Below are 15,692 nucleotides of genomic sequence, written 5' to 3' on the forward strand. Positions count from 1 at the left end.
TTTTAGTTTATGCCACGATAATCTATACAGTGCTTGTGCTTTTACTTCTAAGCCATGCATGTTTGATTTGTAATTTCTTCAAAGAGTTACATTAAAGTTCTAATTTCTCTTTTGCGAAGTATCTGCTAGAGTTAAATGAAAGAAAATAGAAATTAAGAGTGCATATCATGTGTTTACCCGAAAAGTCGGATATAGTTGAATTTGTACGTAGTTCTAAGGGTATGTGGTATAGCTTGATACAAATCGTAAAGAGAAATAGAAATATCCAATCTTGACTATAAGAACGAAAGATAAAAACTGTTGAAAAGAGAAAATAAAATGAAGTAAGAGAGCTCAAAGGATTGATCTTTCAATATAAGGAATAATCTTTTGTTACAATGTGTGAATGTGTCCCTCACACAAACAACAATCATCCCCTTTATAGTGGAGAGATCCTACTTTAGATATAATAATAATACATAGTGGGAAACTCATGAAGAACTAACTTTTCCATAATTCCTGCCAAGATTCTCTCTCCTAGTGTGGTTGCAACGGCTCATGTCTGTGATCTCGATATTGACTCGAGCTCTCTATCTTGACTCGAGCTCGATTCTGACTTGGAGTCTGGTATTGATTCGGGATCGGTGTCGGTCGGTCTATGCATCTTAGGCTCGATAATTTTGCCTCGCCCCGTAGTTCGATTTGGATACGAGCTCGATAATGATACCGAGTTTGTCATTGATCGGTCCTAGAACTCGAAACTTGATGACCCGACTTCGGACCTCGACCTGGTATTACGAAGCCGCCCTTCGATCAAAGTATTATCATACCGACCAGTCCGTACGGCGGATTAATCGGTTTTGACCGTATACAGATAGTCCCCGCATTTTTCGGAAAGAATGTAATGAGAAACGATATGATTTTCCAACAGTATGATTAGATATATACTGACGTGTGCATCGAATCCGATCGTGACGTATACGAAAGTTGTCCCATCGATTTAGTTTACCAAGGCATTTAATGCGTGTCAGACAGTGGTCGGCCATTACCGATATTGGACCGCAACTGCTTAGCCTATAAATATCTCCTTCTTTCACCATTAATCACTTTTACATCTTCTAATCTCAAAATTTCCTAAGCATTCTCACATACCTTCTGAATTAAGTGCGAAATTTTCCTTCTGTGATTTTTACTGCGAAATCTTTCATTGAAACACCACATCTTCTTTATTTCTTTCTTCTAAATTCAAAAAATGGTGAAAACATAAAATACCGTCCCTCAAAAAGAAAAGGCTTCTTCTTCACAAACCGCCACCGATAAAACACCGATGGAGCCTCTGCTTGATGAGTTTGTTCCCGGAACCTGTCTTCTCATCTCCGATTTTAAGGTCGATAAGGGCTCGTTAGTTCCCGGTCAGTGTGAGCCAGTATCGAGGTATTTGTGCTCGATAACCAACAAACAACTTGCTCAGTTAAAGACAGATTGCAACTGGATAACAAGGAAGTGGTAATTCCGGATCCCGATGAAGATATTACCACCCACGTGGAAGGGTTCCTTAGTGTGTATACTAACCCTTTTACGTTAGGGCCTCTCGATCCTGTTATCATCAATTTTTGTCGTCAATACCGAATAACTCTAGGTCAGATTCATCCTTCCTTTTGGCGGATCGTTATCCTGATCCGTTTCTTTGCAAACAAGATCGAGGGGATGCCTTTAACTCTCGATCATCTTATTAGATTGTATAGTCCCCGCCTCTTTCGAGGTAGATTAATAAAATTTCAACGCCGGGCTACCAAGGTACTGTTCTTGAGCATAGATGAGGACAAGGGTCGAGGTTGGATGTGCAGGTTCGTTCGAGTGAAGACTTCGGACCGGATCCCAACCGAAAAGATGCCATTTCCCGAAGAATGGAATATGAAGCGTAAGTGTAATTCTGCTGCTTATTCCCTATCGCCTTGTCTCTTTGTTTCTTTCTCGTTGATCACTCTTTTATGATATAGCAGTTCCTTGGATGCCCAGTGTCGTTCCCAATCTTAAGAGCTAGGTACGGGCCCTGGCTTCGACCTGTACATACGCCGAACGTTCGTGGCGTGATTTGGCAAAGTGTCGATGGGAGGCAAAAAATTATAGTAAGCCTATTTCTCATGTTTTGAGAGTTTGAACAAAATATTTTCCACATATTCAACTGATTTTATTGTGTGCAGGCCTCAGACCCGGTTTCTAAACCGGCGGAGGGAAAAAAGAGAAAAAGGTCCTCTACTTTCGAAAATCCAAAACTGAAGTCAAGGTCGACTCGTAAGTCGAGGAAGAATACTATCCCTTTGACCTTAGAATCGGTTCAACGTCTAAGGGATAAAGATGAGGAAGAGGAAGACGACGGGTCCGTACTGGTGGCCCGATCAAAGAAGACCACCGACGTTCCACAGACAACTGGATCGATGGTGGTTTATAAGGCTCCGCCTCTAACTAAGGATATATCGGAGAAAGATTCGGGCAGAGTCCCCGAGTCATTAGAGATCGAGGATGCTTCCTATCGAAGCCAACAGATGGGGGATGTGTCTGAAGGGGCTCTCCCCGAATCTCTTCGAACCAAAGAGAATGCCCCAAGTGACTCACTTGAGGCAGTAGCAATCGAAGACTCGCCCACCTTCCTTGCTTTTTTTCGAAGAGGCGATTCAGGAAGCCCAAGCTTTGGGGGCCCTCGAACTAGACAAGCCTCATGAGGGAGAGGATCCTTTTTGTGACCTGTTTACCGGTGTCGAGGAAGCTGCCGGCACTAGTGATGCATCATATCTTTTTTACGGAGTGCAGCAGGCTTTGAATCATGTAAGCCTTAAATTATTTTGTTGGTATTATCTCTTATGTCTGTTTTTCTTTTCTTACTTTGTTTCTTCTTTCTTCGTAGGTCGTGGTAGCTCATCGAGAAGCATGTTCTCGATCCCGAGCTGAGCTGCGTCGATATGAGGCCGATCTCTAACGGGCCATGGAGAAGAGGAAGGCCCTTAAAATCCTCTTAGGGCAAAGGGGAAAAGAAATCAAGGACCTCCGAGATGAGTTGGCCAATAATGAGATTGTCTAATAATGTTACCCGTGGGCGGCTTTAAAACGATGCCTAACCCGGACCCTTTCACGTTCGAAGCCTCGTCCGTGAAAAGGGTCCATACCCCCGATGATGTACCCGATTTCAATAAGAGTTCTTTTTCAACTTCGGGCACGGGGTCGGCGTGAAATCAGCCACGAAGTTCGCTAAAATTTGAGACTTAATGGTCGTACAGGGTTGATATTCAATATCTTACCCACTGAGTTCGACGATCCATTTGGCCAATCGGCCTGATAGTTCGGGCTTGTGCAAAATATTATGAAGTAGGTAAGTGGTTAATACGCATATGGGGTGATATTGAAAGTACGGTCTTAACTTTCTAGAGGCGCTTATTAGTGCAAGTGCCAATTTTTCTAGGTGTGAATATCTAGTTTTTGCTTCTCCTAAGGTTCGACTTACATAATAAACGAGAAATTGCGTACCTTGCTCTTCTCAAACTAGAACACCACTTACTGCGATTTTCGATACTGCCAAGTACAAGCAAAGTTTTTTATCTGTTTTTGGAGTATGAAGTAGTGGTGGGCTCGATAGATATCGCTTTAATTCCTCTAATGCCTGTTGGCATTCCGGGGTCCAAGGAAATTGTTCTTCTTTTTGAGTAGAGAGAAAAATCTATGACTTCGATCTGACGACCTTGAAATGAATCAGCCTAAGGCAGCAATCCATCCCGTTAGCCTCCGCACAACTTTTACACCGTCCACGATGGCGATGTCTTCGATGGCTTTGATTTTATCGGGGTTAATCTCGATCCCCCGATTTGATACCTTGAAGCCGAGTAACTTGCCTGAACCGACCCCGAAAGTACATTTCTCGGGGTTGAGCTTCATGTTGTATTTCCTTAAAATTTTGAATGTTTCCTGCAAATGAGCCAAATGGTACTCTACGCGTAAGGACTTAACTAGCATGTCATCAATATAAACCTCCATTGATTTACCTATTTGTTCCTCGAACATTTTATTTACTAGGCATTGGTAAGTAGCTCCTGCATTTTTTAGCCCGAAGGGCATCACATTATAACAATATGTTCCATACTTGGTGACAAATGAAGTCTTTTCCTGGTCTTCCGAGTTCATTTGGATTTGATTATACCCGGAATAGGCATCGAGAAATGTAAGTACCTCGTGGCCGGCCGTGGCATCGATCATGCGATCGATGTTGGGCAGTGGAAAAGAATCTTTAGGGCATGCCTTGTTTAAATCCTTATAATCTACACACATTCTAAGTTTGTTCCCTTTTTTAGGGACTACAACTACATTGGCTAACCATTCGGAATATTTCACCTCCCGAATGGACCCTATTTTGAGAAGTTTAGTTACCTCGCCCTTTATGAATGCGTACTTTACCTCGGACTGGGGTCTTTTTTTTTGCTTCACCGGTTTGAACCTGGGGTCCAGGCTTAGCCGATGTATCGTTATATCCGGTGGGATTCATGTTATATCTAAATGGGACCAAGCAAAATAATCTATGTTATCGATAAGAAATTGAATAAGCCTTTTCCTGAGTTCGGGGGTTAATCCCGTTCCCAGGTATACCTTTTTCTCGGGCAGATACTGGATCAATATAACCTGTTTCAGTTCCTCGATCGTTGTTTTGGTGGCGTCAGAATCTTCGGGGATGATAAAAGTTCGAGGGGTCAGAAAATCCTCCTCCTCTTCCTCCATTTCATGTTTCCCTGATTCGGTCGAGACTGGCAGTTGTAATTGCTATTTGACTTCTCGCTTACCTTTAATGCTCGATCTTTCCGAGGTTGAGAGGGTTGATATCGGTGTTACCTCATCGACTGCAAACATTTCCTTTGCAGCATGTTGCTTCCCGTATACTGTTTTCACGTCGTCCGACGCCGGGAATTTCATTACTTGGTGGAGAGTCGAAGGTAGTGCTCTCATATTGTGGATCTAAGGCCTTCCAAGTAAGGCATTGTATCTCATGTCGCCTTCGATTACGTGGAACTTGGTACTTTGGATGGTCCCAGCAACGTTCACCAGTAGAATAATCTCCCCTTTAGTAGTTTCACTGGTCATATTGAAGCCGTTTAAGACCCGAGCTGCGGGCACGACTTGATTTTGCAGACCGAGCTGCTCCACGACCCTCGATCGGATGATGTTCGCAGAGCTACCTGGATCCACTAAAACACACTTAACTTGAACTTTATTTAATAGGATAGAAATTACCAGAGCGTCGTTGTGGGGCTGAGAAATGCCTTCTGTTTCTTCGTTGTCGAATGATAAACTGCCTTCGGGCACATAATCTCGAGTTTGTTTTACCCCAGTGGCCGGTACCTTATTGCATTTAAGTACGGGTCCCTGTGGAGTGTCGACCCCACCGATGATCATATGAATGATATGTTGAGGTTCCTCTTGTTTATTTTTTCTGTTGGCATCCTTTTCTCTGAAGTGATTCTTGGCTCGATCGCTGAGGAACTCTTGAAGGTGGCCCTCATTGAATAGACGAGCTACCTCTTCCCTTAATTATTTGCAATCCTCAGTCTTGTGGCCATGCGTACCATGATATTTGCACATCAAATTTGGGTTTCTCTGGGAAGGATCGGTTTGCATGGGTCTGGGCCACCTAGTGTCTTTGATTCTTCTGATTGCCGATACAATGCCCGATGCATCGACGCTGAAGTTATATTCCGATAGCCGAGGTGCCCCTATAGGATCAGCATATTTGTCAAAACCACTATTGTTCATAAGTCCCCGAGAATTTTTTCCTCGATCACTTCTTCGATTGTTCCGGACGGAATTGCGTCCCGAACTATTGTTCCTTCGATCTGCAATGTATGGTTGATAACAGTCTCTGTTCGACCTTGGCTCTCTATCGATGTCCCTTTGGTTTTTAATAGACGACATAGCCGACCTGTTTGGATGTACTAATCCGGGATGAGCTCTTAATTGGTCGTCTTCGACCCTGATTTTTGATTGGTATCGATTGTGTACATCTGCCCTTGGGTAAAATCTTGAACGGCCCAATCGTCTGTGACCGGTGGCAATTTCATGCGTTCCATTTGAAATCGGAACACGAACTCCCTCAGCATTTCATTATCCCTTTGTTTTACTTTGAAAAGGTCTGATTTCCTTGTTGCAATTTTATGGCACCAGCGTGTGCTTTTATAAAAAAATCTGTTAACATGGCGAATGAGTCGCTGGAATTCGATGGTAGGTTGTGATACCAAATCATTGCTCCCTTCGAGAGGGTCTCTCTGAATTTTTTTATTGTGGTAGAAAGAGAAGAGGGGGATACATTGCAAAGGACGAAGTCAATATAAGTAGGGTTAGCAAATCTCTGTTTATTGGTTGCAAACTTCATTAAATGTCAGCATTGAATATGAGAAAGAGACAATGCACGAAAATGGACAACATTCCCTGTTCAAAATACAGTGAAGAATAGATGAAAGGGCCAAGAAACAACTATGAGTAGTTTTAGTTTAACCCCAAGTCGGCCATTTATTTCAATGGGTTCCACTTTCCTACCAAACCCTACTACACTCACCCCTTTTTCCTCCATTTCAAATATATTCCAACATTTTAGTCACTCTGCTTTGCCCCTTTGTCCCTAGGCCCCCTTTCTTTTACTCCATCGTTTACTAATTTTTTTTTCCATCTTCTTATGTTTCAAAGTTCTTATAGTTTAATCTGCCTACAATAAAATCTTGTGAGACCCACTATAGATATATTTGTAGATAAAAAAGTTAAAGTGGTAATATACATTACTTTGATCCTAATTAAGCGATAAAAACGTTTATGTAGCAAAATACATATCTTATATCTTACATTTATTAATTTGATATATACATGTATATAAATTTTTATCCACTTAGCATTGCCTCTTTTGTTATGACTTATGAGCTTATATACAGTTTAATTGGGGCCTTCGTCTACCCGACTCTTCCATTTTCCAGTACTCCAAATTATTGGATCCTTGTTGTTTCTTTGTAATTTGTATTTTCTAGTGGTTCTATCGTCACTTTTCGATGGATAGTCCAGTGCATAAAGTATTCACATTCATATAAGATTCGGAAAAGGGTCGCACCCTAAGCTTGTATTTTAACTAGGGATGTAAATAGGGTGGGGCAGGACAGGCCTTGACCCGTTTCAATTTTGACCCGCCCTGCTCTGCCCCGTTTAGCCTTTTGTCATAATTTTGCCATGCCCCGCCCCGCCCTATTAAGCCCTGCCCCGTTTAGACTATTTTTTATTTTTTTTCTCTTTATTTTTTATTTTGTAGTATGCTTTTAATTTCTTTTACCTTTTCAACTTTCTATTTAAATATTTAAAATTTACATGTCAATAAAAGTTGTTTGTGCATATTGATTGAATAAATATAACTTTTTATTAATGTTATATAATTTATCAAAGACTAAAATTTTCCTTATATTAATGTTCCACTCCAAGTAAATAGTTAATTGTTTAAATCACTTCTGGAACGGTTTGTTTCCTTTAGTCATCATTCTTCTTAAGTTAGTGAACTAACTTGACTGTAAAATTGCATGACGAAGCATCACTTCCATTAATTTTGTCTATTTTTTTTAAATACAACATCAGTTTATTAATTTCAATACAATAATAAATACCATCAATTGTTTCTTTTATGCAATGTCTTAGTTTAACAATATTAGGATGATCAAGCGTGGGTATAATCTGAAGTTCTCTGTTCTTGTATCTCCTATCGCGTAAAACTTTCTTTATAGCAACAGATTCACGAGTTATACTACTACCGTAAATTACTTGCTCCAACTAATATATAAATTTTTATCATTATTTGCTAGGCATAAAGTAGAATCATTAATAAACAATTTGATATTTTATAAAACTATTATATTTGCAAGTATGCTACTAGTTAACAAATGTTAGCAAGCAAACAAAACAAATTTTTTTAAAAGAAAACAAAACGACAAGAATTTGGGGCACCAAATCTGTTGATGAATAAGATAGCTAGATTAAGTAGGCACACACAAGTGAGTTTGAGCTAAAATCCTGCCCTACCCCTGCCCTGCCCCATTTACTATTTTCTGAAAATGTGTTTTGACCGGCCTGCCCTACCCCATTAAAACTTTGCCCTGCCCTGTCCCATTAAACTTTTTCCCTGCCCCACCCCCTCTCATTTGCCATCCCTAATTTTAACGTTCGAACCGTAACCTATAAGTTTTTTCAATCAGGAACCAATTTTAAAATTTGTTTAGGAAAATGGAAGGGACAATATGTCGAAGCTAATGCAACAGATTTCCCAATATTTATTGCTCCTGGTTTTCCATACTTTTTGGTGCTTTCATACTTATGCTTGGGATACAATACAAGTAAAATCATTTGGAAAATTTGAATATCATATTTTATAAAGATAATAAAGTTTATAAAACATATTTTTATATTTACTCCAATTTCGTATGTGAATATACTCCTTTCGGAATTTCTTTTTTACGCCAAATTAAATTCAAATTAGCAACTTGGTCCAAGAAAACATGTGTTCTTGCCCTCCCTGCATTTAATGCTCCGTGTTTTCATACCTCTCCACATTTATTGCTATATATATATATATATATATATATATATATATCTTGCATTTAATGCTCGCAAAAACCCTTTCCTCCTTTTCTGTTTTATTTTCTTTGGTCAATTTATTTATTGGTAACTCATTTATTCATACTATATAGAATTAATTAAAAAGATATTTTAATAACAAACTACATTACTCTCATTAATTAATTTAGAAATCTACATAAATTAAATTTACATGAGTAATATATACAGAAGCCTAATATCACGCAAATAACAAATTTTTCTACGTGCTTGATAAAATTTGAACCTCTTTTTATTCTATTTTACGTGCCCTTTTTTGAAAATTCAAATAAAAATGATGTTTAATTGAAAGTTGTGAACAAATAACACCTTAATTTTTAAACTTTTCATATTAGGAAATTTTTTCTATATTATTTTTGCTTGGCGAACGAGTGAGTTATTCAAAATTCAAATGTCTGGTTATTGTCCAAAGTCCTTCACCTGCATATATTATACATTGCGTAAATATTCCTAAGTGAAATATCAGTAGAATTCTTTTTGGACATATTGTAATTCATGGGTTAGTTAGACAATATCTTGGTTCAAACATAAGCGCATAAACATGAATAACCTTAACTATATGGAGCCATTTATAATAAGCACATAACTTGCATTAAATACCGAACAAATTTTGTCTATTCATCTCTTTTGTTGCTTGATGAACGTTATAGGAACAAACTAAAGCTCTATAAATTCAATATCCTTCTCTAATCTCTACATATTAGGGTTAATCTTGATTCGTACTCATGTTAATTTCATCATAAACTACAATAACCCAAGAGTGTCAACGGTGATAAATATATCAATCAATGTGGCCAAGAAGTATTTATCAGCATAATGGAGAAAATCTTTTTGTATCTTAATTTATATTTTCCATTGCATTGCACAAACCATAGCATCAATTTTTTGCAAGCTTATGATAAAGAGTTGGGAATACCCAAATGCCAAGTCTTATCCAAATCCCCCTCCTTCATATATTCATCTTGTGCTTATTAATCTAAATGGTAGGTGTAGATGTCAAACCCCAACATAAGACGGCTTTAGTTTTAAAAAAAACATATGGTTTGTTCTTCCATAGCCTGCATATGTAAAAGCTTCTTCTTTTTTGTTTGGGTAAGAAAGGCGATATAATATATTGTTAGACTATATTAGTATCAGCATATGTTGTAGAGTGTCTAAATTGCCTGACGAGCTAAAATATTATAAGAACTAGGAGAAATTGTTCGTTGATAGGATGGCAAAATAGACATGAGAGGATTAGCTAGCTAGGTTAATAAAAGTATTGTAATATCTTTTCGCAAGAAAATTAACAATTGCAATTTGTTCCCCTAGTATATATAATAGCTTGAATATCATAGAAATATTTATTTTACAATGCTTTCGTGAGATCATTCTATCAAGAATATTGTTGTATATATCGTTTAACTTATCACTTAGCAAGTATTATATGTTTGCATAAAGTTAATTAATTACTTTTACATTAGTTACTTGAAAACTTATCTTATGGACATTTATTATGTTCACAATTGTATTTGGTTATTAAATTTGAAGTAGGAAAATAAAGAGAAATTTACTAGAAAAAGCATCCAAATCCGTTATCTTCTAAAGCAAACTTCAGACACAAGTCACCCCACCCGACATCACACCCCTATTACCCCCACACATATACACAAAAAAACACACATAAAACGAAATAAGACATTTCCACCAACTAATACTTACTATAAAATTAATAATTTCCACAACAAACATCACCTCTCTTTTCTATATATTTCAATACTTAGCCGCCCTCCAACTCCTTTCCTTTTATTTTCTCACCATAACTGCAATTACAAGAGCTTTTCGAGATGTTGAAAAGGATTAAAAACACAACAATATTAGTCTTGCTACTTTTTCTTCTTCTTCTTATCTTTATGGCTGATAATCACCATGCAAATGCAGCAAAGAACTCACAACTTTTTAATGTTAAGCCATTGACTAATTCCCACAATAATTCTCCTCACAAATCATTTTCTCAGTCTTTGCCAAAAGGAATCCCTATTCCACCTTCTGCTCCTTCCAAAAGGCACAATGGTATCAACCTCTAAAGCTTCCAATAGCGCGCGTGCCATGAGAAATTGAAGGGAAAATTAATTAGTAGCTAAGAGGAAAAAAGAAAAGATTTCCCTTCAATATCTTTGAAGTTTCTTCAGTTGTACATGGTTCACTAGTGAGTATACATTTATATTATATATTTTTTATCTTTGTTCTTTTTACCCCTAATGCTTCAGATAAGCATTTTGTGGACTTACTTCTAAGTTTTGTAAAGAGAAACCCATATTTCTAGAACCCATTGATTTTCTTGGTTCGGGTTCTTCATATATATAGTTAAAATCTAGATCAATTCAACCATTGTATGGGTATGGAATGATTAACTCCAATAACAGCAGAATTTACCCCTGGCTATAATTTATATGTGGTTCACTTCTCTCATGCATGAAGTTTTATTTTTCATTTTTGTTTTTTGTTTTTTTTTTTGCTCTTAAGAGTACTTCACTTCTTTTTGTTATGTTTAATTTCCTCCTCTTTCTTTAAATATTTCAACTTGTGACATGAAAATTTAGTAACACAAGTCATCAGCACAAGAGGTCTCAAACAAGAAGGAAATTGAACCCAACTACTATTTGACTTCTTCTTTAACAAAACTGAAGAAGAAGTCATGAAAAGCGATGCCTTTTCTTGGTGTGTGTGTTGGTGGGGGGGGGGGGGGGAGTAGAAGAAAGGGTCCAAAAAAATCATCATGTTAATAAGAAAATAAAATGAAATAATACCGGAGCAGTAGTCTCCAAAGTTTGGAAATTATGATTAAAAAATGCTTAATTCCATGAGTCAATATCTATTCGACGGAACTCCAAAAGTAACAAAACTTAAGTAGAAAATCCCTTTATATTTAATTCTGCCATTTCAAGTTACATCATGCTACGGGTGGTTGTATGAGCAGCTATTGAAGTTGTACCTTTTGCGCGAAATTAGCCTGTTTAGTCCATTGGCTTTAATAATCTTAAATATTTCATAATTGTTCTGCTTTTAAATACCTTATTGTCAAAGGTCGTTCAATAAAAAAAAACAGAATGTCAAAGGTCGTTCAATAAAAATTGAAAATTGGTTTTAGGAAGACAGAAAATTTCCAATATGGTTGGTACATAGTACGTGCATACATAATTAATTTAATGCCTTGCTCGCGTAATTAAGAAACTTCTGTTGAAAATTGCAATGTGGACTTTGGAGCTGAAATTAATCTAATTAACAAATCATAATGCATGGATCAAACAACTTTATACCTTGTTTGGCCAGCTTCTAAAATTAGCTTATTTTAAAAGTACTTTTAAAAAAAAATGCTTTTAGTGAGTAGCAATTTGTGTTTGATTAATTAATTTAAAAAATACTTTTAAGCAGCAATTAGTGTTTGACCAAGTTTTTTTGAAAAGTACTTACGTTTTAGTTTATTTCTCAAAATTGCTTTTAGGAAGAAACTATTTTTCTATTTCTCAAAAACTATTTCTGATTCTACTCAAAAACACCTTTTTTTCATTCTAAAAATTTGACCAAATACCTTAACATTTGGTTTTAAAAAAAACAATTTTGGCTTAAAAAAGCTTGGTAAAAAAGGCTTTAGACGACTGCTAATGCTATATGTGACTTCATCGAAATTTGTGTTTTTGCATTTTTCGAATATAGAAAGCTAGTCCAAAGAACTTCATATTTGGATAGCTGTTTAGTGTTAGTTAACTATAAGAGTTTTGTTCATTTTACTCGTGACAATTCGAAATTTGACCTATAAATCAAAATTTGGAGTAAACGTTCTCTCACTGAAATGGCAAAACTTTGAGAAATGGCATAGTAGTTTGAGTTGCGAGCTATTCCAACCATAGCTGGATGTGATCTTAAGCGTTGAACAGCATAAATACCATAATAAAATATCTAGATCAGACCAGCTAATGAAATGTTTAACTGATTAATTTCTGGTTAATTAACTGAATTGATATGAAAGTTGAAACCCGAGAAAATTACGAAAAATTTGACTTACTTGACTAAACTGTTGACCTAGCAATTGCGGAAGTAGAACTAGCAATAAACACTTAATTAAACAATAAAAAAGGTCTTGTATGGCCACTTACAATTTGAACAGAAAAAAATAGCATTTTCGGATATCGTATGTTAAGTTATTTTCAGATCTGTTATATGTACAATAATTTAAGTGTACTCAAATTCCAGAATCATACCGTATTTCAGTACCAAATACGGTATGGTATTTGGTACCTAATTAAATTCGGTATGGTTCGATTTTTCTCCTTTTGGTTTCGGTTTGTTCGGTTCGGTAACTTTGATTTATTCGGTTTGAATATTAACTAGCTCATAGAGTCATAGACTGTAATATTCTTAATTAAAGTACTCAAAAGTACAAAACTAAAAACGTTTGTTGACAAAAGTTTTGTCCAAAACCAGCAAATATCAACCCAAAGAGAGAAAACTGTACAAAACTTGCTTAGAGTTAATTGACGAATTTGGAGAATAAAGGAAAGTAAAATTGTAGATTTTTTACATTTATATTATAATTAATAATATGTGCATTGTGTAATATAATATATATTTCGGTACGGTATCGATATTTCGGTATTTCATTTTAAAATACTAAATACCATACCTAATACCATTTTTTTTAAAAACTTAAACCAAATACCTTACCGAATACCAAATACCAAAATTTTCTATTTCAGTACGATAATTCGGTATTTACCAAATTATGCATAACCCTACTACTACTACGTACCTTTTCACCTTTTTCTTATCATTTGGTATCACCTTATTGGATAATGTACAAGTAAAACATTACTTTAACTCAAATATTAAAAAGAGATCAAGCGAACTTCGTGGTAAAAATTGTATGGGCGCCTTGTTTGGTCGCCCTCATTTAACTTGTACCCACTTTTTATTTTATTTTTAATTAGTATCCAAAGTTTAAATAACTTTAGTCCTTTTTTTCCTCCTTCTTCTTCTTTTATGTGAAAATAAAGGTGACAGTGAATTTATATGATGTTTGTAAGCATATTTTAAGGTGGTTTATAGTGATTATAGTGATGAGCTGTTGTGACGCTTTATATTTTACCACTGCTTAGGATTTCTTCTTTCTATTTTTCTTAATTGCAAAATGAGTTTGTTAGATTTATTTTTGTTTTGATAAATTGATGATTAGAATTTGTTCTTGATGATATTTGGAGGCTATGTTTCAAATTTGAGCTCATTTGGAATAGATTTAGGTGTTAAATCGTATATTGGATTGTTAAAATTCGAAACAAATTTATGTTTCTGGGCAATTTGTATTTCAAACTTATTTGGCCTTAAGTGCATGAAAACATTGATTGCATTTCAGACATATTTGACCTTAAGTGCATCTGTAATCTATTCACTTCATATTTGACCTTAAGTGCATGAAAACATTGGTTGCATTTCAAACCTAGTTGGCCTTAAGTGTATATGAAGTACATTTTTTCACTTTAGACCTGCTTGACCTTAACTACATGAAAATAATTATTGTACTTCAGACTTATTTGGCCGTAAGTCATCTTAAGTGCAATTTTTGCACTTTAGACTTAATTGGCCTCAAGTCCATTGCGCTTCAGATTTTTTTTGTTTTTTTTTAAACTTCAGACCCAATAAGTCTGAAGTTGATCCTTAAGTTGATAGGCTTGTAATATTTTTTACAAAGTGGGTATAACTTCAATTATAATCCTAAAACTGGGTATAGATGCAAATGCCCCAATTTCGTGCACCGGTACATGGGCTTATGATCCAACAAAGCCATACGTATACGCTTGATTTCAGAGTTTAACAGCTTAATAGAACAATTATATTTTTCTTTATTCTATATATCTAATTAATTCTATCTCCTTAAATTTATGTGTAAGGTTTTCAATGATGAGGAAATAAAGTTTTAATGCTCATCTTAATTTTTTTTTTCCCCTTTCTTGGATTAGGAGGAAGGAGAAGAAAGAAAAGTTCGGTATGAATAAATTTTTTTACTCGTACCATATAAGGTACCAGCTAATTACTTTATTCTTATTTTTCTTGAAAAAGACTAAGAGGGTGTTTGGATTGGTTTATTTTAAGTACTTATTGACTTTTAAACATCTTTTTAGTTTTTATGGTATTTGACAATTAGTAAAAAAATGTTTAAAACACTTACTTTTAGGCATGAAAAGTACAAAAATAAGCCAAAAGCCAAAAGTTGGGTATTACCAACTTATGACTTTTGGCTTTTAGATGAGAAGCTACTTTTTACAAGCCAATCCAAACACCTTCTAAGTTTTGCTTCTCTCTTTTTTTTCTTTTTTGGGAATTTATTCTTTAAATTCTACTTATCATTTCTACTATTCTTTAATCATGTTTTTTACTATTCATTCAAGCCAAATTAAAGCGTTGTAGATACAAGATTGAGGTGATAACTCCTTAACTCATATGTTAAGCCTATCATTTTCAATTTATAGGTAATGTTGTTTATTTGGGCAACAAATAACGGACGGTCATTAATGAGAACATGTGGAAGGATTGCAAACTGACCTCTAAATGGATAAAATGAAAGTCCAGTACCAACGACTTTCGTACGAACTGTTTCTATGAGGTTGACTCATTCAATAGCATTTGACCATTTCATGTGCCATGGCTTTTGGTCTGCGCCTTCTTATACTTTTTTTTTTTAAAATTCCCTTCTACATGTTCCCTCTTATTTTAATTCTGAACTTTTGAAATTAGTATCAATAATTCCTTTTTCTCCAATTAATCTAATAGTCTCAGTTGAATTCGATGTTTCTAGTCCCATTTATTATGAATAATTACCTGCAATTATAACCTGATTGTATAAAAAAGATTTAAATCTTAATATATAAAAGTTTAACTCATTCGCAACCGTACATATAACTTGAAGCTTTCAGCAAAATAGTTGCACAACAAATGAACTAACACCAGGAAATAGAATTGAACTTACTACTGTTCGCATAAGAAGTTACTAGCTAGTATTATTATTT

The sequence above is a fragment of the Nicotiana tomentosiformis genome, chromosome 6 (assembly GCF_000390325.3).
Source record: "Nicotiana tomentosiformis chromosome 6, ASM39032v3, whole genome shotgun sequence".
Lineage (NCBI taxonomy): Eukaryota > Viridiplantae > Streptophyta > Magnoliopsida > Solanales > Solanaceae > Nicotiana > Nicotiana tomentosiformis.